The sequence below is a fragment of the Equus quagga genome, chromosome 19 (assembly GCF_021613505.1).
Source record: "Equus quagga isolate Etosha38 chromosome 19, UCLA_HA_Equagga_1.0, whole genome shotgun sequence".
Lineage (NCBI taxonomy): Eukaryota > Metazoa > Chordata > Mammalia > Perissodactyla > Equidae > Equus > Equus quagga.
This window is the reverse complement of record NC_060285.1, coordinates 12,389,225-12,416,115: the sequence shown is the minus strand read 5'-3', so window position 1 is coordinate 12,416,115 and position 26,891 is coordinate 12,389,225. Positions and strand designations below refer to the sequence as shown.

Below are 26,891 nucleotides of genomic sequence, written 5' to 3'. Positions count from 1 at the left end.
TCAAAATGAAACAAAAACACCCCCCTAAATTCTTGACACTCTCCCCGCAGAAATCAGTTTCCTCTTTTTTTTAATGGTCCCTTCTACTTCTGATTCATAGAAACACTTGATTTTTAACTATTACAGGGAGATCATGGAGTTTCACATTTTGCATTTTCCCTACTTATTATGACCATTTCCCCACAGGACCATAGCTTGCTTGTTGATCATTTTTATCCAAATGCTTCACTTTACAGGTAATGATGCAGAGGCTCTGAGAGGGACGTAACTCCACTCAGTCGCAAAGCTGGGCGAGTGAGGACTCGAACGAACCCAGGACTCCTCACTCCAAGGTCTCGTTGTTGGTCGCTTTTAATGGCTGCATAATATTCCAAAGAGTTGTGGGATTTTCTTTTTTTAAAATGGCCACTTACTAGGTTTTTTCCTCTTATTTAGTGGACCACCTTGAGATCAATTCCCAGAAGTGGAGTTACTGGAGCAAAGGGTCATCCAGAAATTTTTATGGCCCTGAGATGTATTAGGAAAATGTTTTCCCAAAGGGCTGGCCGGTGTGCACGGCCCTTGAGCAGGGTACCCATGCCAGCACTGAGAACACTGTCTGCAGAAAGGAGCTCGGTGGCTCAGATTAGGGAACCTCAGGAGGCCCTGGGAATCTGCAGGAGTCAGCAGGCCAGCAAGGAGTTAAAGAGGAAGAAGGCAGCTCTCCCCCCATTGGAGATCATATCCCGAGGCCAGCCCTTCCCATGCCGGCTTCCTGCGGCTGCCAGTCCAACTCCAAGAAACCCAAGTAGTTGCCTTTTTAGGCCATAATCGAGAGGATGCAACCAGAGGCTAAATTAGGACTCTCAGGAAATGATGAAACTGAAAGTAAAGAGCTTGACCAAAAACCTCTGCTTTCAACCCAAAATGTAATTCCTCGATTATCTACCTTCTCCCCTTTCCCTCGAACATCCATTTGGACTTTTTACTCCTTCCTGTCTTCCCAAGGAATCCTCTCCCTCCCTCTCTCCTTCCCTCCCTCCAGTTGGTTCTCTTTTTACTTACTTATGTACTTGTTTGGAAAAGAAACTGCTAGCCCCTTAAAGACAGAACTTATTCTACTAGGAAAAATCACCAGTGCAAACACTGAGCTTTTCCATTCCTAGACAACTAGGATTTATATAAAGTCTTCCCTGGGCCAAGTCCTAGGCTTGGAACTTTGAAGTCATCCCAACTCATCTTAAAGCTCCCACGTACCGAGGGCCTGCTAATACGCTCCATTTTCTCACTCAATTTCATAAGGTATATATATCATCATTTTACAGGTGAGGGAAATGAGGCTCAGACGGGTCACAAAACCCAGGTTCAAACTCAGACCCACTCGGCCTCAGCGCCCTGCTCAGGGTCCACTTGAACTGCCGTACCCTGAGCTCTCGGGAGCCGGGAGCCGTGCGGAGAAAATAACTGAGAACCTCCCCCGACCCCGGTTAAGCAAACCAGTAAGACAGACACAAATAATGCCAACTCGAAGCCGCAAACCCCATCTCCTTGTGCTGGTTTGTACAAGGGACTCCACACTCCCAACGCAAGTCACTAGCTAAAGATCAGAAGGAGAGAGGTGTGACCTCGGGCAAAGCTTTTAAATTCTCTGAGCCGAGGTTCCGGTTCAGAGACCTAGGTGGCCTCGACCCAGACACCAGAGCCCCGTTCCAGCTTAATCATTGATGTACACAGGCAACCTCCTCTGACTGCGTTTTCATCCCCAATTCTATCCCAGGGAACACAGATGAACATGTCCCTTCTCTTTGTCCTTACAGCCACTGCTCTTGAGTTAAATGACACTATCAAGGTGCCTGAATTCCACTGTCAAGGAAGGTTCTGTGAAAGCAGTTGCTGAAATGATACAGAAACTTTCAAACCCATTAGATTTACTTATTCAGTCAACTAATACGTACTGAGGATCTATGTGCAAAAATATCATGACAAAGGTGTAAAGGACCCAAGGAGTTTATAATGTGTGGGATGACATGATACCCTAGTTCAAGGGCCAGTCTGGGATTGTACAGAGCATAGAGTGGTCAAAAAGCAAGCTCCTTGGTTTTCTTCTGTCCCGTTCACGACTGCACCCAACACCAAACACGGCAGCTGCCCAACAGATAGATTTGCCACATGGGTGAAGAAGGAGCACTTGCCGTGTGACCTTGGGCACGCGCCACCTCTCTAGCTCAAGTGTAAATGCAGATAATATTTCATGCCACCTTCTCTATCTCGCAAGGCTGTTTAATTCAACATAGACTCATTAAATGTACGTAACAAGGAGACAGGACAGCTGTCGCTGTGGAACCTTCACTGCAGAGGGGAAGACCGTGTCAACAACCAGCTCTAACACAAGGCTCAGTGAAGGAAGACAGAGGAACAAGCGACTTGCTGTAGCCACAGAGAGAAAGGGGTAATTCAATGGAAAACTTGGAAGCTCAGGGCAGAGTTTCATGGAGATGACAGTAAGCTGGGTAGAATATTAATGGGGGAGAGAAGAGATGGTAGAAAAGGATCCCAAGCCAAGGGAGCAGAGGGTACAGTCTCTCGTGAACCATAAAATACCACGATCAGTTGAGACAGGGTTTCTCAACCTGAGCTCCAGGAACACTGGGACCAGAGAAGTCTATGTTGTGGGCGGCTGTCCTGTGCATTGCAGGATATTTAGCATCTCTGACCTCCACCCACTCATTAGATGACAGTTGCACTCGGTCCCCAGTTGTGACAGCCAAAAATGTCTCCGGACACTGCCAAAGGTGGGGGTTGGGGGGCAAACTCGCTCCCAGGTGAGAACCACTGATTTAAAGGGTTAGTAGGAGCAGATGTGGCACAGATGCCAGACCCCTTCTTGGCAAGAACTCTCTCAACTCTGAAGTGCAGAAGCCCGGTCTCCTTAAAACAGAAGTCCTCAGAGCAAAACGATTCCCAGGGCCCAAACAAGGATCATCATGGATGATGCTGTCACCAAGGAGTGACTGTCCCTTATAATACACCGTATTTTAAGGGATCTTACCAGAACTCACTTACTGGACTGGACTGTAAAGATTCCTAAATGCCCAATAAAAAAGAAAAATCAGGCAAAGGAGGCTGCCTTGCCTCTGCAGGCAGGGCATGAACCTCCTGAGCCTCCAACACACAGCTCAGCCAGAGATTCATAAGCCAAGTCCACCAGCATGGAGAGTTCCAGGTGGTTAATGGAGAACAAGCAGCAGCCATGCTGGGGGAGGGGAGGGAAGGGAGCGCTCCCGTGGCTGTCTCAGCTCACCCACCGCGCAGGAAATTCCAGCAAATGCTATTTATTGAACAGTTTTGGCAAACCACGATTAGACCCAAGGATGATACCCAGATGAATTTTCCACCCAGAGCCCTCCCCCATGCCCCTTCATATATGCCCGAGTGCCCACCAGATGGATGTCTCCACCTGAGGGACCCACAAGCACCACCACTCTTGAGCTCCCTCCGCGCTCCTCTCCCCAAATCTGCACTCTCTACTGGGTCTCCATCTCTGAGAAAGACACAATCCACCTGGTCACCCAAGATGATCACCGGAAACTCCTCCCTGGGCCATTAGCAAGCGCTGTGCCAACCCCACCGCCGGCGCCCCACTTCAGTCCAGGCCTGCGTCTCCTCCTTTCCAGGCTGCACAGCTGCCTCCTTACTAACCTTCTCCTAAGCCTCCTACCACCTTCAAACCCATCACCCTAGCTGCCTTCAGGATGACTCAGCAGCTCCATTTCTATTCATGCTACTTCCTATTTTATTGAAATCACTCGCCAGCTCAAAACAGCTCAATGCGCCACGCCACCTCCAGAAGAAAATCAAATCATCTCTGCAGGTGAGGAGGCCCTTTGTGACCCCACCCATGAACCTCCCCTAGTGCTCCTGGCCTTCCTCTCCCCCGTCCTTCCTCGCTGCCCCAGTGACAGTCACCCCCAACTCCTCATAATCAATTCCTGTGCATGTCCCACTCTGCTCACGCTCCAGGCCTTCGAAGAAGCCAGTGAGTGTCCTCTGCACCAGGAAACCCTCTCTCAAATCTCAGCGCAAACACTCCCTCCTCTGTAAGGTTCTCCCTGATTGCTGCAAAAAGACTCCCCATGCCTCCCTCCCCTCTGTGCTCTGTGGTGTCTCAGTGACAAACAGCTGAACGGTCACGATTTGCAGTTTTATGTGAGGACAGGGACTGGGTCTCATTCATCTCGACTTCAAATGTCTAGCCCAAAGCCTGACCCAGAGCAAGTGCTCAGCTGAAGTGTCCTGAATGAAGGAAGGAGGCACAGGGCAAGGCTGAGGAAGGAGGAGTAAGGGGAAGATTCCTAAGAGCCTGGAAACCCCCGTGAGCTGCGCACAGAGGGACAGAGTTAAAGAGCCGCAATGAACAAGGAGACCCAAGCTGAAAGCACACACAAGGGTCACACCACCTAATGTGCTACACAATCCAGACCATTTATGGACTAATTTTTATATCCCCAAAACAAGAAGGGAAAGAAGGCATATTGGGGCTTTCAAACTACAAAGAGGGATAGAAGTAAAGATAATTTATTGGTCCCCAGGAAGCTCTGCACAAGGTTGAATAAACCATCTCAGTTTTCTGAAACCATCTCAGTTTTCTGGAACCTTCTAGCACCCCTTGATTAACCAAGGTGGAGGCAGCTAACATTTACCACCAGACACACCAGAAATGACCTTGGCTGGCGTGGGCTCTGCTCACTGAGATCCAGAAAAAGGCGGCCCTGCCTGCCTCTCCTGGAGCACTCGGTCTGTATGTGCTAAGCAAGTGCTGCCGACACCCATCTTTGGAACCAGCACAGAACAGAGATGAACTTGGACAAACCCCCCCACCCCCGTTCCCCTCCACCCCCACCCCCCAACCCCCCCTCCACCATGTGGAGCACCACCGATTCTGCAAATCCCAAGATAAATGTTTGTAATGCAAACATTGTGATGGGATGGAGTGGAACGAGTGCAAATTTGGAGTCAGAGAGACCCAGCTTTGAATCCCCCACTCCCCAGATTCCTGTGATCTTGAGGCTAACACCTCAATTTCCTAACTTAACTTTAGAATAAGAAAAAAAACACTATGGGAGCAGTTGCAACTCAAGTTCCCAGCAAAGAATCCGCCGCTTAATAGGAACTCCCCTCCCAATCCCTCTATCTTGTCCTTCTGACCTAATTAATCCTAATCCCTCCTAGAATGATACCTGGGGCTGTGAAAAGCTTCCAGAAGACTGGTGACTCTCTCTGCAGGTTACACCAGTCCACAGAGGATGCGGCACAGCAGGAGACTCCCAACCACAGGAATTTGCAGGAGGGAAGCGGTTTCGTGGCCGAGGAAGGCTAGAAACCCGCAGTCAGGACACACACGGAAGGTTCTGAGAAGCCATAAGTAAGGAAACCTGTTTCACTTCGTCCAATCAGGCTTAGGGCCCGGGAACACCCTACAGGAAAAGCATCTCTGGATGCTGGCCTGGGAAATGCTTGTCTGGTGGGATGTGCACAGGGCCTGTGGCAGAAGAGCCAGATTGGAGTCTGGCTTATCGTGACCAGCTGAATGACCCTGCAGATGGATGTCACCTGCTCAGTTGACGCTGCTATCAGGCTCAAACAAGATAATGGCCTCCAGGAGCCTCCCTGTATAAACACCAGGACTATTAGAGCACTGATCTACAGGGAGCAGTCAGCCACTCTGCCACCAGGGCCCACCTCACAGCAGCCCCCCACCCTAAGGTGCTCACTCTCCCCAGGCCCAGAGACCAGAAGCTGCTGAGGACTGGGAGGAGGGGCCCCTTGCCTCCCCACCTCAGGAATGCTGTTTGCTTACAGAAGAAGCTGGGGCTTGTTTCCATTAGCAGAATTCCAACCCAAGCCTCTGCTGATGCTTAAGCAGATAAGAAAACCAGACCAGAGACAGGCCAGTGAGGAATTTAGCACCAGAGAGCCAGAACCCACCCCCTTTGCCCATCCCTCCTCAGAGGCCATGGAGGGACTTCCCAGGACTCCTGAGAGTCCCAGGGAACACTGAGAAATGCTCACGTTTGCCTGACTGCAGGAGGCGGGGCCTGGGGTAATTTTGACTTTCCCTTGCACCCAGGAAACCCAGACCATCAAAAACGACACCAGAATTTTGTGCATAGATCCCCTCTTTCTATGTGTGTATGGCATATGAGACGCAGAAGCTGGAGATGAGGCTGGAGGAATAAATAAGCCCAGTAACTCGCCCAGCAGCTCAGCCAGGATCTTATCAGCCATAGTGAGCTATGTGGACTTTATTCTAGGGACAAGAGGAGGCCACCACAAGAGGTAGGAGGTGGGGGGGAGGGTGACATCATCGGATTTGTATTTTAAAGAGATCATCCTCCCTGACCTCAGTTTAAGGTGGTGAGGTCAGCAGTTAGAAAGTACCATGGACTAGCCAGGAGGGGCTTCCAATCAGAGAGAGGGGAAAAGAGTTCCATGAGGAGACTAGGGAGAAAGTGATTAACTGCCACAAGAGAGGGACAAATGAGGCAAGATTTCATCCTCTGATCTACTACCCCAAACAGCCAGGCTCAGGGAGAATCCTGGGAACCAATGCCCCACCGCGGTCGTTTCCTCCTAAGTGAGAAGCCAGCCAACATCTCAGGAACTCTCTGGTCAGTGTCCAAAGGGTCTTGGGCATAGATCTCATGTACCATGTGTCACGCAGACCCAAGTGCCCAACTGGGTCTCCTCCACGAAGTACCACCCTTGTCCTCAGGGCCACAGATACATGGCTTTGGGCATAGAAACTACTTCTTGATGAATGAATCAATCAACTGGTCAATCAGGGCAGAAAGCAGTTAGAACTTGAAGACAATCCTGCGATTCAAGAACTCCGCCATGCAGAATGACAGCCCATGGCACCTGGAGAGCAAGATCCCCATGGCCTTCAGACCCCAACCAACTCCTTCCACCACCGTCTCCCAACTCTCCTTCCAGCCCCATCTCTCTTGTCCTCTGAGACACAGGGGACAGAAACCAGAACCACTGCTTCTCTGCCTGTCTCACCGTGGTGCCTAGAACTCCTTGAAGCCAGGGACTGTCCCCTCATTCCTTACTCAGGTGCTGCCCAAGCCCAGGGTCTGCCTAGAGAGGGTCCTCAACCAACGCTTGTTGAAGTGAAGTGTTCAAATGCTCAGGTTTACCACTCACATCGTGCCTCCTGGGAACCTGGCTGTCCAAGAGAATAGCCTTCCAAAGGTAACCCTCCTCGCCACCCAGGTCTAATGTCCAGAGGAGGAGTGACGGAGGCACATGAGCAATAGGTTAAGCAGCTGCCACTCAATGGTAAGAGGCCACCGCTGGATCTGCACTCAGTCATGCACACTGGACCCTCGACTTTGCTTTAATTGCTTCAATATTTGCACAGTGAGATCACACATGTGCCTCACCTACTTGGTAATAAGCTTGCACTCGGCCGCCCGGGAGAAACTGCAAAGAGGAGCAAGTCTTCTCAGATCTGGGGGCGTCACCCCCTCCCAAACTGCGAGGCGCTGATTATCCCCGCAGAAGCGCCCCCAGGTCTGACGAGGGTGACAGAACTATTTGGCTGCCCTCCCGATGGGAACTGTGCACTGAACACGCCGACCCTGCCCTCTCGCAGACAGCATCTCCCCAGCTTCCCACGCACCAGGGGCAACCTGAACCCTCGGATTCCTGCAGCGAAGCCGTTCCTTCCCTTCAGTTCTCTTGATAGGAGGGGTTTCCTCTCCCCAAGCATGCAAGCGCAGTTTGCTGAAATCCAACACAGAAAAACAACCGTACTGAAGAGATCTAATTATACAGCCACTGTATCGATGGGTACACTGAGTACAGCATGCTGGTTTCCTGAGTCCACATCACGACAGCTGAGAAACCCAACTCGGGATCAGAAACGAAAGACGATTTTTGAAGACCACTCAGCCCAGAAGCCACCAGGTCTTCAGCAGCTTGTTGTTCCCTGAGTGATGTTTAAATAAAACAAAAAACAAAAGCCTCAATAGCGGAACCACTTCCACGGACAGCCATCCTGACCCCATTCTGGCTGAGCTGAGAGCTTGTTCAGGCCTTGATGGGTCCCAGTCACTGCTGGGTCCCCGTCACCCAGCATATGCAGGTGCTGAATAAAACCTGATGAACTCAAGTAATGGCGAAGGTTCCAGTCTCCCAAAGGGTCCAAACTCCAGGGATCGAGTCCAATGGACTCTTGACCACTCATTCTTAAAGCGCCAAACGTTAAGCCCAATAATCTTCCATTTTATTTTCCAAACATAAGCGACTCTCATGTGGCTCATTTCCCCTTTCGGAGGCAAGGCAGCAAAGGCCTCCGAATGGGCCAAGGCTTCTCTGTGGCCATCCAGGATCCTCTCACCCACCCTTCCAGCCAAGTCTGACGTCCACTAATCTTCATTAGTGTTTCGAAGAGACACGTGACCGGCCAGCGGTCAACAACAATCTTCCTGGATTGATCAAAAGGTCATTTGAGTCAACTCTGATAATAAGCTTCATCCCTGAAAGGAGAGAGACCTTCCAAATGGTGATAACTTATTCATGACCTTTACAGAAGGCAGATTAGAAAGACCCAGACTCAGGAGGCAGCCAGACTGGCCGTGGAATTCCAGACCCATCACTAATGAACAGAACAAACTGTGCCAGGCTGACTTGGCCCCTGGGCCTCAGTTTCTCCATTTGTAAAATGGAGGTACCACCAGCTAACCCCCAGGACAGCTGGGCGAGCAGCGCAGCCCCCAGCAGTCTAGCTGATGGCCCGTGTCTACAATGTAGTCAGAGCACTGCTCAACTCACAGAACTATTGTGAGGATCAAAATGAGCTAACAGGGGCAGAACCGTGCTTGGTGGTACCCCGGGCCAGTCAGCTCCCCTCCCCCACCATCTTTGCCTCTTCTCTCAAGAAGTCTGTGTCGCCACTGAGCTCATAATGAGTCAGTCACAAGCGCTGCCCTCACACAACCCACTTCAGGGGTTTGAAGTCACATCCTGCCCAGCCTAACTTAACATGATTTATTCCACCCCAGGAATGCAGCTCATTTCCCAGAATTTTGTAAAGAACTTTAAAGAGTTTGATCTTGCAAGGGGCTCCGTTTACAGGCTCAGCGGGAGTGGTGGGGGAGACCCAGCTCAGCTCAGATGCGTAGGGGGAACCACACAATCAGGCTGAAAGAGGCCCCCCAGAGCAGCCCATTCCGAGGGTGCCAACATTCTTTTTTATCTCAAGCCACAGTAAAAGAAAAAAGAAAATTAAAAACTTTTAACACAAATACACTCAAACATCAAACAAAATCTTCATGAAATGACATATACATGCATGCTATGCACTCTGATATTTTCCATTTGAATCCATTTTATTTCATTTCTAAAAATTCTGGTTGCCACCTACTACAGTCATTTCACAACCCACCAATAAGTCTGAACTGACAGTATGAGAAACACCCATTTGACTCAACCGTCACTGGGTAAGCAAGGCTCAGAGCACTCCAGCAACTTGCCCAAGATCACACAGCGAGTTAGGCCAAGCAGAAGCTCAAGTCCAAAACCAAAGCAAGGCTCTATGGGGGATCAAACCCCAGGTAGGTAAGACCTGGGTAGCAAGCCAGTCACCTACTCCCCTGCTCCCCACCCTCCCCCATAAAAGAGAGACCCAGAGGCTCTGGGAGGTGAGGCAACCTGTCTGGATACGGGGGCTTCAGAAGGATCCTTTGAGGGCCAGTGTCCAAGTAGAAGACCAAAGGACAGACGGAAGAGCCCAGTTTCTGCAGGATCCAGAATAACAGATCGAACCCGCTAAAACCAAACATCACCACACAAAGCTGCAGCCCAGCCCCACACTGAAGAGACGCCCGGAAGCGATGTGATACCAAAGGCTTCCTATAAGAAAGACCGCATGAGAGAGGAAGGCCACTGTCCTGCGAGATGAGATCAGGGAAGCGGCGCTCCACACACATATGTGTATCCCGGGGCGGCATAACCCAACCCTACAATGAACAGACCCTCCTGCCTGGTAATAGCCTGACTGCACATACACACACGTACACAAGCACGTGTGCACACACACGCTCTATAAACAGGAAACCCGAAGTTCCCATCTCTCTGACCAGTGGTTAACACTTCCAGCCATTAAGGACCCTGCGAGAATCGGCTGAAGACTGTGAGCCCTGGCACACCATCTCAGGGGGCTCACAGAGACCCTCAAGTGCAGCCCATGGACTTTCACAAGCTCAAAGGCAAAGGGGGCCTGGAGCGGCTCCTTCCCCACGGGGGCAACGTGAGAGGATGCTCTTCCTCCCTCACCCTGCAGAGGTCTAGGAGCACGGCTGCAGGCAGCAGGCCCAGCAGCAAGAGGCTGCGCGGGAAGGGGAGGATTCGGGATGGCGAGGGCAGGAGGCCGCTGCTCTGGATCACCCTGGACTGTGGGAACGAGAAATCCAAAACTGAACAGCCAACTGCCTCTCCTACCTTTTCACCTCTCAGGCCTGTTCTCCACTGAGCCAGCCCTGGGCACATGGGCTGCAGCAGGGCAGAACCGAGCTCTCCAGAGAAGCCAGCGTGGACAAGCAGCATCCCAGCACCTTTGGCCTCCCTGGAGAAAATGACCCAAATACGAGGCACAGAGTGAGGATAAAACCCACTTATTCCACGCTTTATAGAAAAATTAAATTTTTCCTAGAGCAGGTTGTGGCAGCACCCTCGTCTGCAAGGCTGGCCAGCCCACTGTCCTTGAGCAGGGAGCCTGGCCACAGGGATGACCTCACCACGTCTTTCACCAGAAACCTGGCTGCGGCTTATTTTACCCCCCGCCAGGCATCGCTCCTTTGCCAGAGCTGGTCTGGTTCCACGGAGGCCAAGGCTGAAGCTGCACATGAGAGAAGGGAGCGGCCCGGCCCCAGAGAGCTGCCAGGTTCCGGCCACACCACCCTACCTGGGGCCGAGCCCCGCTCCAACCCCAGAGACATGTGTGCACACGCATGGACACGTGCACACACTGGCATGTAGACGGACATGTGCACACTGGCATGTATACAGACGTGCACATACAGGTATGTGCATACACAGACACGTATATACAGCCGTGCAGGCATGGACATGTATACACAGACGTGCACACACAGGCTTGTACACACATGAACACATGCACACATGGATGGGCACATGAACAGACATGGGCACACACACTCCCCAGAGGATACTCCAGAGTCAGGCCACCCTGGCTATGAGCGCTGGAGTCTCCACTCCCTGCGTGAGGGAACCTGGGAACATCCCTAAGCTTTCTGAACCTCCCTCCTCATGAGCATAACAGGAATCGCAAAGCCCACCTCAGAGAACAGTGCAGACAATTAGATGATAACCACTAACACTTAGTTCTGGGTGCTTTTCACAGGAGGCCTCGCTAGCCCACTCAACCCTGTGGGGAGGCTCCATTGGTGGCCTGTTCTGCAGATGAGGAAACTGAAGTGCAGAATGCTTACGCCACTTGCCCAAGAGCACACGGGCAGCAGCCGTTGGTGTCTTGTACTCTAGACGTCTCACTCTAACCAGCTGCGGCCTCTGAGCATGCCGTGAGGCAGCAAATGCACAGAGCATCCAGCAAGGTTCGTAGGAGGACCTGGTCAACAGCAGGGAGAGATGGTCAGGAAGAAGAAAGATGAGACTGACCCATGGTCTTCCCTATTACCCAGAACCAGCTGACTCGGGATTTCTCTTCCAAACTCCTTCTAACCCGAGTTCTCTTAGATAAGAGCATTGGGAAGGGTGGGGGCATTTATCTCCCCACCCCTCCCAGCTGTCCCCAGCAATCCCGCCGATGAGGCAGGAATTAATGCGCCTGTAGTCGTGGTGACTCTTGACCACAACCAATTTGGAATGTCCCAGGTCCAGGGCACAAAGCCCCAGAAGAGCCTTGAGTCCTGCCCCAGCCCCTGATCTTAGCTCAGGTCCACAATGGAGTATCACATTCCTCAGATTCTTGTCTGAAAGCCAGAAGCGGGGAGGGCGAGAGTCCACTATTTCAACCTAAGGATCATTAAAGCCTGGGACTTGTTTTAAAGGGGAAGAGAGCCATCCTTTTGCAGGCTCTCTTTAATACGCTGGTCTGCCCCAGGTGTGTGATACTGGGGAGCTCTGAACACACAAAGGCTTTTACAACCGCAACAGCCCTGGCCCAATGTCCCCACTTTGAAGACACCAAGACTCCAAGGACTAAAGCTAGTAATTGGCAGGGACGGCCGCTGCCAGATCTTCAGCCTCTGCCTCAGAGGCCACTGTCTGTTCCTTCCTGTCAGACCCGAGGTTTAAAGTGCTAGTCAGAGAGTCAGCAGCGCTAACTGCAGGTAGGCTTGGAAGAAGGCGTGCAGACAGTCGGAGACGAGAAGTCACAGTACTGATGGGGACTTGTGAACTCCACAGTGCTCAGTGGCGAGTAATTAATCCCATAATAAGGCATTTTTCATGAGCACTTGGCGAGACACAGCCACCTCCTCCTCACCCTGGCAAAGGCAGGAACAGTTGGTGGGCGGAGCTGGGCAGAAGGCAGGCTGAGAACAGCACGCCGGTGGGCGAGGAGGTGGCCAGGAGGAGGCGGCTCTGGAAGGCTGAGGGAGAAGAGTGAACGATTCCTGCAGGAACCAGGCAGCCCAGAACTCACAGTCCCGGTCACCCACCCCCACCCACAGTCCAGGGATGGAACGGGAGGGCTGCATCTTACGCCTGGCCCCATAAGCCAGCAGGGCACTGGACCTCAACCATCACTGCTTTAAGGCTGCATGCAAAAGCACGCAAGTCTACACACCCCCAACTTCTCAGACATTATCCCCAGGATGGGTTAAGCGGGATGAGACAGAGAGGCAACGGAAGCAGATACGAAAAATAATCGGCCTGAAAATTAGAGAAGCGGAGAGAGGAGCTGAGATCTCTCGCTCACTACCTGGGGCTGGTCACGCAGGTTCTGAGTCTCGATCTTCCCAGCTATAAGATGGGGACATCAGCACTGCCACCCTCCTGGGATTGAGACACTTTGACTGCAAAAACCTGAGTGTGACTTCAAATTTTACAGTAATAGAAAAAATAGATTAAAATAGGTTTTTAAAAATAGATAATCTACTATAAAATAGATTATTAAAATAGACGTATTTATACAGTCATGTGCCACATAACGACATTTTGGTCAACGACGGACCGCACAGACAACGGTGGTGTCATAAGATCAGCACCACGCAGCCTGGATGCAGAGTAGGCCATTCCATCTGGGTGTGTGTGAGTGCACTCGGTGATGCTCCCCCAGCAACACCATCGCCTAACGATGCATTTTTCAGAACCTGCCCTCGTCGTAAAACGACACAGGACTGGAATAGGGAGCCCGGCACTGTGCTGAACAAACTGTGTATAAATAAAACCGATAAACCATAAAGCTAAACTTGATGGAGCACCCAAATCCTCTGGGGTAGTTCTCATTTTCCTCATTCCACAAACAAGGAAAACAGGCACAGAAAGGTTGCGTAACTCACCCAAGGTCAAAGAGCCAGCCCGTGGCAGAACCAGGATTAGGACAGGGCTGCCTCCAGAGCCCCTGCCATTTACATAAGAACCAGACACACACAGCACAGTGGTTAAGCCTCAGAACCCAAAGAAATAAAGCATCCTACCCAGGTCACACAGAGCTATGGGACGGTGCCTGCTGAACCAGGGTCTGCCTGACCGACACTCAGGAGCGACACTATGACCCGTTTCCGAAGCTTCACTAAGTGCCTACCATGGGCAAGGTTCCAGAGGCAGCACCTCCAACAGGGACGGTGGGGCCAGCAAGCAGGCCAGTGCAGAGAAGCGCCGAGACATCCCCCCGCAATGGGAGTTTAAGTTGACAGCCCAGCACCAGTCTTCTACAAGTGTTACTGCTTGCTTGTGTAAAAACAGTGTTTACGGCTCATCAGAGGGGAAAAGCCACCTCCAAGAACACTCGGTCCACAGGACTGGGCGGGGGGTGCGATCGCCCCTGTGAGGAAGACAGAGGGACTCGAAACTAAAGTGACTAAAGTGCCTGGATCAGAAGGGGACCTGGGGAGCAGAGAGGATGAAGGCGGGACGGAAGGGAAAGGCGCTCCGATGAAGCAAGAGCAGGCGGGGGGCAGGAGAGGGCATGGAACGGACATTTCGTGGGGATCCACCATGAACCAGACACTGTGCTGAGTGCCTTCCAAGCTTCAGCTACCCAAAGGACACCAGGAGATGGGTTCTATTAGCCGTTATTTTACAGACAAGGAAATGGGCTCAAAGCTGTTAAAGGAAAACCGAGAAAGTAGAGAAAAGCCCGGGAGGGCTTGTCCCTCACACCTGGAGGAACCCGTAGCCAGTCCCTGGAGTGGACGGGCCTCTGCTGACGCACACACTCTGCTCCCTTCTCCCCTGTTATGGGCCGAACTGTGTCCCCAAAATTCACACATTGAAGCCTTAACCCTCAGGACCTCAGATGTCACTATATTTGGAGACAGGGCCTTTAAAGAGGTAAATAACTTAAAACGACACATTAGGGTGGGCCCCAATCCAGTAAGACTGGTGTCCTCATGGGGGAGGAAGATTAGATGGCAGGGATGCCCATGTACAGAGGACGAACCAGCGCAGCGCAGAGGGAGCAGGAGGGCGGCCATCTGCAAGCCCAGGAGAGAGACCCTGCCCGCACCTTGATCTTGGACTTGCAGCCTCCAGAACCGTGAGAAGTAAATTTCTGTGGTTTAGGCCCCCCAGGCTGCAGGACCCGATACAGGCCTCACCTGGCCGTCGCTGTCCACAGCACGGACCACCAGCCCCACCCGTGAGCTTGTCTGCCCGCCTGCCGTCTGGGTCTCCCACCAGAACGTGCACTGCAAGGACTGTGTCTGCTTTATGCAATCACGTAACCCCAGCACCTCCGGGTCCCCAGCGCAGAGCCAACAGTTGATACCTATTTCATGAACACACAAACTCAGTGAAAATGGGATGGAAACCCAGCGGCTGCTTCCAGAGGCACCCACGCCACGGCCTCCTTCTGCTTTATCTAATTCCCTCTTCTGCACCCACCTCTCCCTCCTCCAGTGTAAGAAATGGTACATAATTCAAAATAAATTCAAAGATAATCCCCAGCCTATAATCACCACCAAACAGTAGTGTAAACAAGGTGACAGGAGATACACAGAAAACAAACACATAGGTCCCTGCCTCAACCACAAGGAACATTCTATTAAAATCTACTAAGCGCTGAAATCCCCGTGTTTAGCCTTATTACCAATTTTAAGTCAATTTGGAAAGAACACAGCTAGGTTAAGGTTTAGAGTTGGCTTTTGGTTTTTTGAGCATGTGTTCAATGGGGCACTGAGGAGCACGACAGAGCTCTCCTAGCCACACCTCAGCCCTGAGCAGCCTGGTACTCACCCCAATCCCCACTGCAGGCTGGAGAGGGGACTCGAGGAGGTCAATAAACCTGAAACCCGGGCAGGACCTTCCGTGGAAGCGTCCCAGTGACCAGGTCTAGGGCCCACCCCCCAGCCCTCTCATTCCCTCGGTGGGTGAGAACAAGCGACTTCTCTCCTGCTCTCTAGGAAGACAGTGGGATTCAGGTCAGGCTCCCTTAAGGCCGGAGCTGAGGCTGGGGGGACAGGGACAGTGGCGGGCTGGAAAGAGGAAAGAACACGAGCAAGGGAGCCATGGATCCGGAATGAAAGAAAACTCCAGAACAAAGATATTGCATTCCAGTTGCTGGATCCTTGATCGCCCCTCTTCTCCCCTCATGCCCAGCCCAGCTCACCCCCAAATAACTCCCTTACTAATGTTGTAAACGTCCATCTGCTCAAAAGGACTCAGCCCCTAGGATTCTGAAACTTCCTCTTTACAACCAAACTAAACTGTTGCAACTTGTTGCTACAATTTAGTACCTTGCCCCAGAGGCAGGAGCCACAGCAGAACAAGCCTTTGCCAAGGACTTGGGACGTTTCAGAGACTACCCCACCCCTGCTGCCCACCCCCCGCTAGCTGCCTCCATGCTCGCTCACAGAGGGGTCTCTCTCAGTAGGGCCGGGGGCTATTTCCCCAGCCTCCCTGTGGACAAGGTCCCTCGGAGCCTTGACCCCTCACTTCCAGCATATTTTCTGGCCCAGGCCTCAAAACTGCAAAAACCACTGGGGTGGGGAGGTAAGGGAGGTCTTCCTCCAATGAACCCAGAAAGATCTCCCAGGTCCATGTTCCTAAGCTTTCTCACCACTGATGACAAAGTGGTTTTTACCTGTTTTCCATCTACTCAAATTGGGTGTCTGAGCTGCCACTTTCTCCTGGGCTGACCTCTCTCACAACTCCAACGTGAAGGGATTTTTCTCTGGGTCTGGACTGCGAGCCCCTGGAGGGCAGGGCCTGTGACATCTCACTCATCTACACCCTAAGCACCTAGCAGTTTCTGCCCTAGAGCAGATACACAGCATATTCTTGCTGAATGAACAAATTTCCAAAGGAGTCAATAAAACCCATGGAACTTTCTGGCAATAGAAATAATAGTTCTTCCTCTCCATGGACCATAACACAGCCATTAAAATAATAAATGTGAAGACTGTTGCAACAGAGGAAATTTTATATTATAGGACTGAGTAAGGCAGAACACACAACAGTGTCTGCTCTGCATACAATTTTGTAAAATAACGTGTGAATATGAACACAAAACCCAGAAAGATGCAAACGGGGAAGGGGGAGGGGCAAATCTGCTTCTTGTGAGCTTTGTTATTACATTGCTTGTGATATAAACAACCCCTCTCTCTTTTTTTTTCCACTTTAAAAATGGAATCTATTCTAGACAATTATGTCTCTCTCAACACTCCATGAAAAGTCTCATCCCCAGGCCTTCAGCTGGGAACGGCATGCTGAGCACAGAACCAGCGGCCCAGGCAGAATTCCCAGCAGCCAGCCAGGGGTTAAGGACCTGGGTGGAATCCTGCACTCCCACATTTCCCAGGAAATGGCCCAGGGAAGTGGACCTTAATGGACCACTTGGGCTATGTAAGGGGCTTCGAGAGGGGCTGCAGCTACGAAGAAGGAGAGGCAACCTTTTACCAGCTTGGGCTGACTCACAGGGCCTTGGCTCCCTGAATTACCCATGAACAGAGCTCCACCCAAGCCTGAGCAACTGAACAAGGTCCCAGCCCTGCTCCCTGGACATGCCATGCCATATCCCTGCCTTGCAGTCAGCTCGGACGCCGCCCCCTCCAGGAAGCCTTCTCAGAGCCCCCTGTATCCCCAGCACTCTGTATCTGGCAAGAAACCATCAGTTCTAGAAACAGGGGCCCCGCTTCCTTCACCTCCATATTCCCAGCACCCAGCCCAGTGCCCAGCACATAGAGTAAGCTCTCAGGAGTGGTTACTGAATGACGATGGACAGATGGACAAACAAAGGAAGGAAGGAAAGCAAGTTTGCAGGTGGGCTGACCTCAAGAAGAGCACACTGGTCAAGATGGCAGTGGGTCCTGTGGCTGGCTCCCCAGTGACGCCCAGCCAGGGCCCAGCCAACAGCAGTTAGAAACAGCAGCTCAGATTTACGCTGCCCCGCCACAGGCTTTTCACCTGCCCTCCCTCAGGACCAACCACACACATCTGAAAAATGGCCAGTTGAGGTTTAAAGGTGAAGTCAGTAGCCAAGCCAACACCATCGAACTGGCAACCTCACTCTGAGCAGCCAGCCGCACCATGGAACGGAGGCCCCACTCTGGCCAGCCCAGAGCTCGGCTCCTGTTGGTAACTCTCGGCCGCTGGTGAGGGAGGAGGCCTCGGGGACCAGTCCAAGCCCTCACCGTCAACTGAGGAAAGGCAAGCCGAGGAGTGAAGGGCACTGACAAGGTCACACAGGGGGCTAGTGTCACAGCGCCCAAGTTTGAGTCCCTGCTCAGTCTCATCTGTAAAACGAAGCTGATTTTCTAGCTCACAGGAATGAGTAAGACTCAAATGAGACAATTCATGGAAAGGCACAGTGCCTGGCTCATGGCAAGTGCTCAACAAAATCTTACTATTATTAGCAGAGCTGGGACTTCAACCCAGACACCCTGATTCGAGGCCAATGGCCTGGCCCCAAGCCTCTTCCTTCCTTGCCCACCTTCCCCATCTTCCTTCCTCCTCCCAGGTGACTCTAGCCTGCAGGAAGCTGGCTCAAGATGCTCAGAATCCCCAGGTGCTCAGGGTGGCATGGGCCTGCCTATGTGGCAAGTCTCTCTCTCAGTGTCCCAGCTCGCTATTCAAGGGTAGGGCTCCCGAGGACAGGGACGGGCTCTCTGTCCTCCATCCCCACTGAAGCCCCAGCAAGCCCTGCACCGTGCAGGCCATGCAGCAGGAGCCCAAGGAGTCTTCGATGATTGACTCGTCAATACCCTTACGCCCAATAGTTGGCTCTTAAATATTAAAAAATAGACAAAAACCTTAACGTGGCTTCCTGCCCCACCTTTCTCACCCCAGAGAGTTCCAGACAAGTACCTAGGATCTGTGTTTTGTAAAATGGAGAGATCACTAAGGGGCATTCTGAAGCCCTGGCTGCCTGGGCCTCCACGTCCCCAGGCTTACAGTGACACCTAAAGCCACTGGGGCAACAAGGACGAGGAGCGGATTCTGCACCAGGCACCGGGTAAGAAGCTGGGATCGAGAGAGGGACTCCTGCCTCTGACCTCCGGGTCCTCACAGTGCAGTGGGGTCGAAAATCATCCCCCGTCATTCCAGCCCAGTTAGAGTAAGGCACCCAAAAGGTTCCAAACGCCTCATCTTTCTGTTTATCAGACAGGAAGCTGCCTTCTCCAGCCCACTGACTTAACGCAAACACAGGAAACACGGCGGCTCTGAACACATACCACTCTAAACAGAGGTGCCCCTACTGCTCTGGAACAGCCTTTGCTTAAACACTTACACCAGCTCAGAACAGCACAACAAGCCGAACTGTACTGTGTGGTGGGAAGGATGCAAAGGTTCCAGGCCTTGACAACCTCAGCATCCAAGCCCAGGAAATCTGGCAGGTTCCTCACTCATCGCAGCCACCACCCCTTGTTATCAAGGAGCAGGTTTGTGGGACAAATTTAAAATCCTGAACATGTACTTCCCACCACCTGAGGACAGAGGATGTTGATGCTAACGTGAAAAAAGGACAAAGAGGAAGCAGAGGAGGACTGGACCACTCTACGAATATTTATGATCCTCACAACAAGCCTAAGAAGCAGGCAAGTCCAGATTGCAGATGGGGAAACCGAGGCTCCGGTCAGTAGGAGCGAAAGCGAGGATCTGGTCCCAGCTTCGCCTGACCCCAAAGCCCTTGTTTTGTTCCCTCCACCGTCAGTTTCACATTGAAAATACAACAAATCAATCACCCAAGACATTAAAGGACTTAAAATTACTAGAAATCAGGACTGGCCACAGGACAGAGGAAAGCCAGTGTGGCTCTCTGAACGGGGCCCCTGCTGCCTGGCACCACCCCATGTGAAATATTGATTTTTGAGCTGTGGGAACTTTCGGCCCAAGCGGCCCTGTCCAACTGGAAGAAGTTCAGAGAAACCCCAAACACTTCCCACCCCATTTCTTAACCCTGGTGCTCCTCCCCCACCAAAAAAGAGCAAGATTCAGGGTGTGGGAGAATAGGCTCTTGAGGAAAGATGAAAGGAGCTGAGTACGTGTTGCTTGGCTCAACAGTGCAGAAAGCGAGGAAGGGGCCGATATCAGTTCACAAACACTTAAATGAGGCCATGTGACTTTGAGAGAGGCACTGGGGTTGAGTGAGACCGGGGGCAAAGCCTTCTGCCATCAACCCACAGAATGAGCTTGGGCAAATCACCCCTTTTCTAACTAGGGGGGAGCAATCAAATTGTCCCTGAGAGGCTTTGCAGCGCAGGCATTCTATACTACTAAGCGAATTCAGTAGACACGATTGTACTGTTGCTGATTTTTCTTTTAAGCAGGGCATCATTTAGAGTTAAAATGAAAGGAAAAGAAAACCTAAGATGAAGGTTCCCAAAATGTAAATGTCATGGAGGAGAGAGAGGAACCTCCCCCAGGGGTCCCTTGTTCCTCTGGGTGGTACAAGGGCCACAGAGACCAGACACCTCTGTCTGAGAGGCACCAGGGAAGCCACCTTAAGGTGGGGGAGGGGCAGCCACACCTTCAACTTCCCTACAGGCCGCAACCCAACCTGCCCCACCTGCGCTGGCAGGAAGCCACACCCTTCACTGGCAACTTCCAGAAGGCCCCACAAAGCTCCCCCCAGACCCAGTGGGAGGGCTCCTGGTGAGGAGCCAGAAGGGCTGGAGATGAAGAGAGGTGCTGAAGGCACAGGCTGGGGGGAAACTCCCAAGATGGCCTCGCCCTCAGCCAAAGGCCAGCTACGAGCCTTTTCTGGGCCCACCTGCCCAGGCCCAGCTGTGCTGTGTCCCATCCTGGGTGCTGAATCACCTCAGGCTTGAGGAGCGAGTCAGCACAATGGGGGCCTGAGAAATTCCACCAGGAGCCTGCCTAAGTTACTTTTTAAAGAGACACACATCAGATGCAAGAGGACAGCTCCCTCCTGCTTCCCAAATATTCGGTGCCATCAAAGCACAAGGGGTAGGTGGGGTAGAGGGGGCAGACACAGGCTGGCATCCAGCCCTCAAACCATCCCCATGTGGTAGCAGGCCCATTTTAGACCCAGGCTCATTTTGTGTGCTCTGGTGTGACTCATGCCATTCCTTCAGGAGGCCCGGAGGCTGCCTGGCAGGGACTCGGGCCTGCCTGAGAGCCTGAAGTGAAGGGGTCTCCCACCAGCTTAACCACAGAGAAGAGCCACCTCAGCGGGGAGCAGAGCTGGCGGCTTCTCCAGCACCAGATTGTGCAAGGCTATGATGGTCCTCCCTGGGGAGGGGATCAGGGCCCTCCAATTCAAAACACCCTTCTGATTACATTTTCTCAAGAATTTCGGCTTTTCCACTAATATTAATACATAAAAACCACAGGCCAGATGCCTGAGGGACAGCTGGGGATGGAGCAGGAAGGGGGGCACACTAGTGGTTCAATGACCCCAAGTTTAAAAAAGAGGACCCAAGAGAAGAAAGGCCTGGTTTAGCCTTCTGGTCAGGAGGGGCTCCCCAGGAAACGCCATCGTATGATTTGGAGCCAGGGGGATTGTGGGAAACCTGGCAAAAGGGAATCCCAAAATACTTTCCAGACACATCCTGCGGCTTCCTTTTCTCATACAGCAAAGAAAAAGCAATCATCTACCATTTTCCAGAATACAAGGGAGTAGACCAGAGCAGACATTTGTTTAAGGGGTTACTCTGGTGATAATATGATGTCATGGAGAAGAAACCAACCCAAAATGTTCCAACCACAAGAGCAAGTCAGTCCATTTTACGCTCCTGCCTCCTTCCTTGCACACAGTAAGCACTCAATACGAAATCTGGAACCTGGAGCAATGCATTCTACAATTGAGACCTACAAGACTGGCCAGATGACTTATTTTTATAGATAATAAAACTAAGAAAATTTAAAATTTTTTTATTATTTAAGGGCAAAAAAGCATTTAGCGAAAAGTAACGCTCAGCCCCCACTCCTGCTTCCTGGGCTCTTTCTAGAGGCAACCCCCATTCCCAGGGTCTCAGCATCTTTCCACACACAGAGCCAAGCTGACATACCAGCATTCATACAAAAGGGAGCACCACATATACTACTTGGCAGCTGGTTTTTTCCCTTACAATATATCTTGGAGAGCATGCCCTATCAGGACATATAGATCAGCCTCATTTTTGTAAGGGCTACAAAGATTCCCAATGTACCACTGTGCCATGATTGATCTGACCCCTTTGATGGATGGTTATCTTGTTTCCTGTCTTTCTCCATGACAATGCTGCCAAGAATATCCTCGGACATTTCCTTCTGCACATCTGAGTTTATCTGCGGGGTGAATTCCTAGAAATCAGTCAGAAGGACTCTGCTTTGACAGGCACCACCAAACTGCCTTCTAAAAAGAGACTTGTTACAACTGATACTCCCATCAGTAGGATCTGAGAGTGCCTAAGAAACTGGGGCATCTACCAAAATCAAACATTCCCCAGCCAGAGCCAGAGCTGGAAGCCATGGCTCCAGCCACTCAAGTCCAGCGTTCCTTCCACGTCACCCCTTGGCCATCTCCTAGATCACAGGAAACCACGTTTTGGAACTAAAATTGCAGTTAGTTTGTGCACCTTCTGCCCGGGCCAGGGCCCTCAAACGAGCCTTCTCAGCACAAGCTCACCGCTAAGAGCATCCAAAGCATCAGCAGACGGGCCCCAGAACTACTGTGTTGTTACCACTTGGGCTTCACAGCCCACGAGCACTGCACACCCACAAACACCCCTTTTTAGAAGTAGAAAGAGCACTGAGCCAGGAGCTGGGAAAACCGTCTACCCCCCCACTGCTTCCCCACCTGACAACTCAGGGAGTTAACGCTGATAGTTTATATAATTTTTTTTTTTTGAGGAAGATTAGCGCTGAGCTAACATCTGCTGCCAATCCTCCTCTTTTTGCTGAAGAAGCCTGGCCCTGAGCTAACATCCGTGCCCATCTTCCTCTACTTTATATGTGGGACGCCTGCCACAGCATGGCTTGCCAAGCGGTGCCATGTCCACACCCGGGATCTGAAGCGGCGAACCTCGAGCCGCCAAAGCAGAACGCGTGCACTTAATCGCTGCACCACCAGGCCCTATATAATCTTCTTAAAACTTACATAGCCACCATCCAGCAGGCCCTTCCCAGACCTCCTTTCTTTTAGTTCTCACATCTAACCTTGCAGGGTAGGTACCCTGATTCCCATATTACAGATGAGCACACTGAGGCTGGGAGGTTACGTGACTTTCCTAAGGTCATAAAGCTTAGTAAGTGGCATAGTCAGGCTTTGAACTCTGCCTAGCTCCTAAGCTCACACCCCATTATTCCCATCTCTAAGAATGAGATTCTGTAGATCACAGAGCACCGCTTCCCAGGGAGCAGCCAGGGCTCCACTCTGTTGTCACCACAGGACTCGAGCTCAGGGGCTCAGCACACCAAGGGTTAAGGCCGAGAGGCAGGGACTCTCTCGGGCTGCACAAAGGGAAAATGCACTTCCTGCCCCTGCGGGCAGAGATGCTGTTTTATGCTCAGCAAATTAGGACGTTTGTTTAATTAAGACGACACACAGATTTTTGTTATTCTAAATATTTTTGGAACATGATGCTTGGGAGGAAGCTGTCAAGGCATGGATTTTATCTTTCCTTTGCTTCGGGTATCTCTTTCTCCCCCTCCAAGAGAAGGGTAAGGCCAGGCTCAGAGGAAAACAACAGCCAACTCCTCCTCTCCTTTTGAAATAAAGATGTCAAGCTGGTAAGGGCTGTCTTAAGTACTTTATTGAAGGATTAGCTAGAAGAGGAAGTGAAGAAAGCCCAGCTCGCAGGGCTTCTAGCAATAACCTACCAGGCTACGTAACAATGCTGCATTTTTTTAGTGTGCTTTTCTCCTTTTAAAAGCTGACAGATCCTTGTTTTGTTTTTCTCTGGAGCAAGAACAGGCAAAAGGCAGGCTGTGATTAACATGCGTCCTTCAGCCTGCCAGACGGAAGTTGTCCCATCTTCAACCCTTAGGTTAAAAAGTTTAAAAATAAAAAACAGAAAACCAGGGCCCTGACCCTCTCTTTCCTCTCCCCTTATGTGCACTTTGGACAAGCAGCCCCCCAGAATGCACCTCTCCGGCTGCCCTTCCCCAAACAGAGCCTGCCAATCCGGGCACCTGGACCTGCCCACAGGCACTGCCAGGACTTGCTGAATGTGGCGAAGAGCTTTCCGGCGTCACTCCGCAGCCACCTGGGGGGCACAGTGGCTCTCAAATTACACTGAGCAATCTCTTGATGCTTTTAATTACCCTTCAGTTAACCACTAAATGAGTCCTCACTTTCCGACACTGAATGCTTGCCTCAGTTTGCCAAACCTGCACTGTGCTCCTTCCTGGAGGCAGCTTCCCTCCTCGCCCCAGACACAAGGGGCCCCTCTCGGAATTCCTCGAGTCCTTTGTCTGTGGCATGCTTGGGACACTCATCACAGGCTGCCATTGTATTTCAGTCATTCGGCCACTAATTTCCCCTTGAGGACTGTGAACTCCCCTCCTGGACGAGGCCTCTGGGATCTCCCAAAAATGGGCTGGCTCCCTGCTCCCAATCCCCATGACTCACAGTACCTTTCTGGGGTCTCTGTCATCTTTGCCTCACATTAGAGTCATCTACAGATTTGTCTCAGCTCTGCCCTAGGTGCCAGAGGGCAGGGCCAGGACTTACTCAACCTGACACCCCCCCCCCCCCCCACTCCACCACCACCTGGCAGAGTCCCTGGCAAAGAGAAGCCAGTTAAATATTTGCTCGATTACACATCTGTGTCCCCTCCCCCCACCCCTAGCAGCCTTGTACATAAATTGACTAATATTAATCGAGTGTTTGTCTAAACAGGCCTTAAAGCAGCCTTCCTCCTTACCAAAAAGGGAATAAACCACCCAGCGAGTTTATCAGGCCAGGCTCCGACGGTGGAGTCACAAATGGCCACAGTGTTGCAGAAAGGAGCTAAGCCTCTCTTCCCCCTTCAACGTTACTCAACAGTTACTTTGGAATCCTGTTAAACGCAGGAAAGGATGCAGTGAACCAAGAAGTGGCTGGGCCTCTCAACTGTCCAGCCGAGAGGGCAGCTTGTCTCCAGGACCTGGGACTTCCCAGGAACCTTTTCCCCACACCGGCTGGGTGGAGCCGCAGACAGCAGCCACCCTGCCCCCACCTCAAGACAGCCAGGAACCTAGTCCTGGAGGATACTCCATTTCTGAACCTAGTCCTGGAGGGTACTCCGTTTCTGTTGGAGACAACAGGGGTCTCTGGAGGGACGGCAGCGGGGTGCAGTCTTGCCCTGGGCGTGGCCCCAGGACAGCATGGGGAGAGGACCCCTGCACAGGAAGTGGGGGTGGGGGGGATAGAAAACCGGGGATGTGGCCCAGACAGGAACGATGCAACAGCCCAGTCCCGGTCCTAAAGGAGCGGAGCCCAGCTCCCCGGCCCCGGCCCGCTGGGTGGCCCGCAGGTGCGGCGGAATCAGGTGCGCGCGCGGGCCGCGCAGACGTCCGCGGACATTCCCGGGCCTCGCTCTCCCGGGAAGCAGAAGTCAAAAGACAAAGGTTGAGGGGCTGCGGGGGAGGGGGTCGTCTTGCCGGCCTCGCGGCCCGGGCCCCGCCGGGTCCCCCTTCCCCGTGCACCGGCCGCGCCTCTCCGCGTCCCCTCCGCCGCCCACCGCTCGCAGCCGGGTGAATGAGGAAGTCGGGAGCGCAGGGCGGAAACCGAGCCGAGCGCAATGTCTGCTGCAGGACCGTCCGACTCTGAGTCAGGACGCCCTGACAGCTGCCAAACGGTCCCCGCCTGCCCGTTACCTCCGTTTCAGAGACGCCCGGAAACTTCCAAAGGAGCCGCTGCACCGAGCCCCCCACCTTACCCTCACCCGTTCGGCGGCGTCCACGGGACAGAGGCTCCCCGGAAGGGGTTAAAAAGTTTGCCCAACTTGGGCACTGGGCGAGGCGAGGGCGGGGCGCGCGCCCGGCAGCAGGGGGAGGTCGAGGCTCCGGGTGCCCCGCGGGGAGCGCGCCGGCCGAGGGCGGGGGGATGGAGGGTTTCCGGGGAGCGCCCGGCCCCGAAGCCTTCCTCCGCTCCCCGAGGCCCTGCTTCCCGCGGCGCCGTCCCCGAGCGTCCGCGCGGGGGTCCCGGGGCGCCGAGGGAAAGATGCGGTGCCCCGGCCCGGGCCCGCCGCGTTCGCGCCCGCCCACGCTGCTCGCCGGCCGTGCGGAGGCCAAGAACCACACGCTGGCCTTCTCGCCCCAGACGCCGCGCGTCCCGTCGCCGCCGCCGCCACGCCCGCCCGCGCGCCCGCCTGCTCGGGGCGGGACCGGCCGGTGGGGCTAGCTCACCTGAACCTGGATCTGCCCCGGCGAACAGGCGCTGCTTCTCCCGAGAGGGCTTGCTCGAGCGCTCGAGCGACGGCGGAGTGGGGCGAGCGCGCGAGGCAGGAGCTGCAGCAGGTCAGCCTCGCTCAGGCTTCCGTGTCCTGCCCAGGAACCGCGGTGATCTGTGCGCCTCACCGCACCCAGCTCCGCTCCTCGCCGCCTTCCCGCCCCGCCCTCGAAGCCGCGCGCCCATTCCCAGCCCGGCGCCGGCTCCGGGGAGGAGCCAGGAGAGATGACCCCGCCCCCAGCTGTCTCATCCACTCCGGCCCGCGCCTCGTCTTGATGGACAGATCCCTTGGCCTGTGGGAAGTGGGTGGGCGGAGCCTCTGGGGGCCAGAGGGGTGGGGATTTACCCTCCCCATCCGCCCCCACCTCCGCCCTCTCCACCTTCCCCCGCGCTTCCTAGGCGGGAGCCCCGCCCCCCAGGGCGGGCCCAACGAACAGCCAGGTTTCAGGAGGAGGATTGACATGGAGAGAGTCCAATCAGGAGGAGGAGGTTCTCGCGAAGGGCTCCGGGCCGGGCTTTTGGTGCACCGCCTGGGCCGGGGCGAGGCCGGGCGGGAGCAGACTGGGAAGGTCCGGGATCGACACCCCGCCCCGGGAGCTGTTTTCCTGTCCCACCCAAGTCATCCCAGAAGAACAGATATTAAGTACCATATATGGGAAAAGTGCTATTTTACATAATTATGATGGCCTGTGGGGGCGGACATGAACTCAGCCCCGGAGCCGTTGTGCGCGCCCTGAGTTCGATTTCTGACGCTGTTCTCAGAGTGGGCATGCTGCCGTCCTTCGGCCTCCGGACCTTTGCTCGGATGGGTTCCCTCTGCCTGGAGCGCCCTTCCGAGCCGCTACCTCCACGTGGTTGACTCGCACGCTTCCTTTCAGAGATT

The 26,891-nt window shown here is 53.1% G+C and overlaps 1 protein-coding gene across 1 annotated transcript in view; it reads right to left on the bottom strand.

Moving 5' to 3' along the window:
* Positions 1-26,143, bottom strand: part of MYH9 (myosin heavy chain 9) — a 90,442-nt gene extending 64,299 nt beyond the window's left edge. The window contains exon 1 of the mRNA XM_046646246.1: positions 25,966-26,143. The gene's annotated coding sequence lies outside the window, so the exon portion shown is untranslated. The remainder of the gene's footprint in view (positions 1-25,965) is intronic.
* Positions 26,144-26,891: the final 748 nt, after the last annotated feature.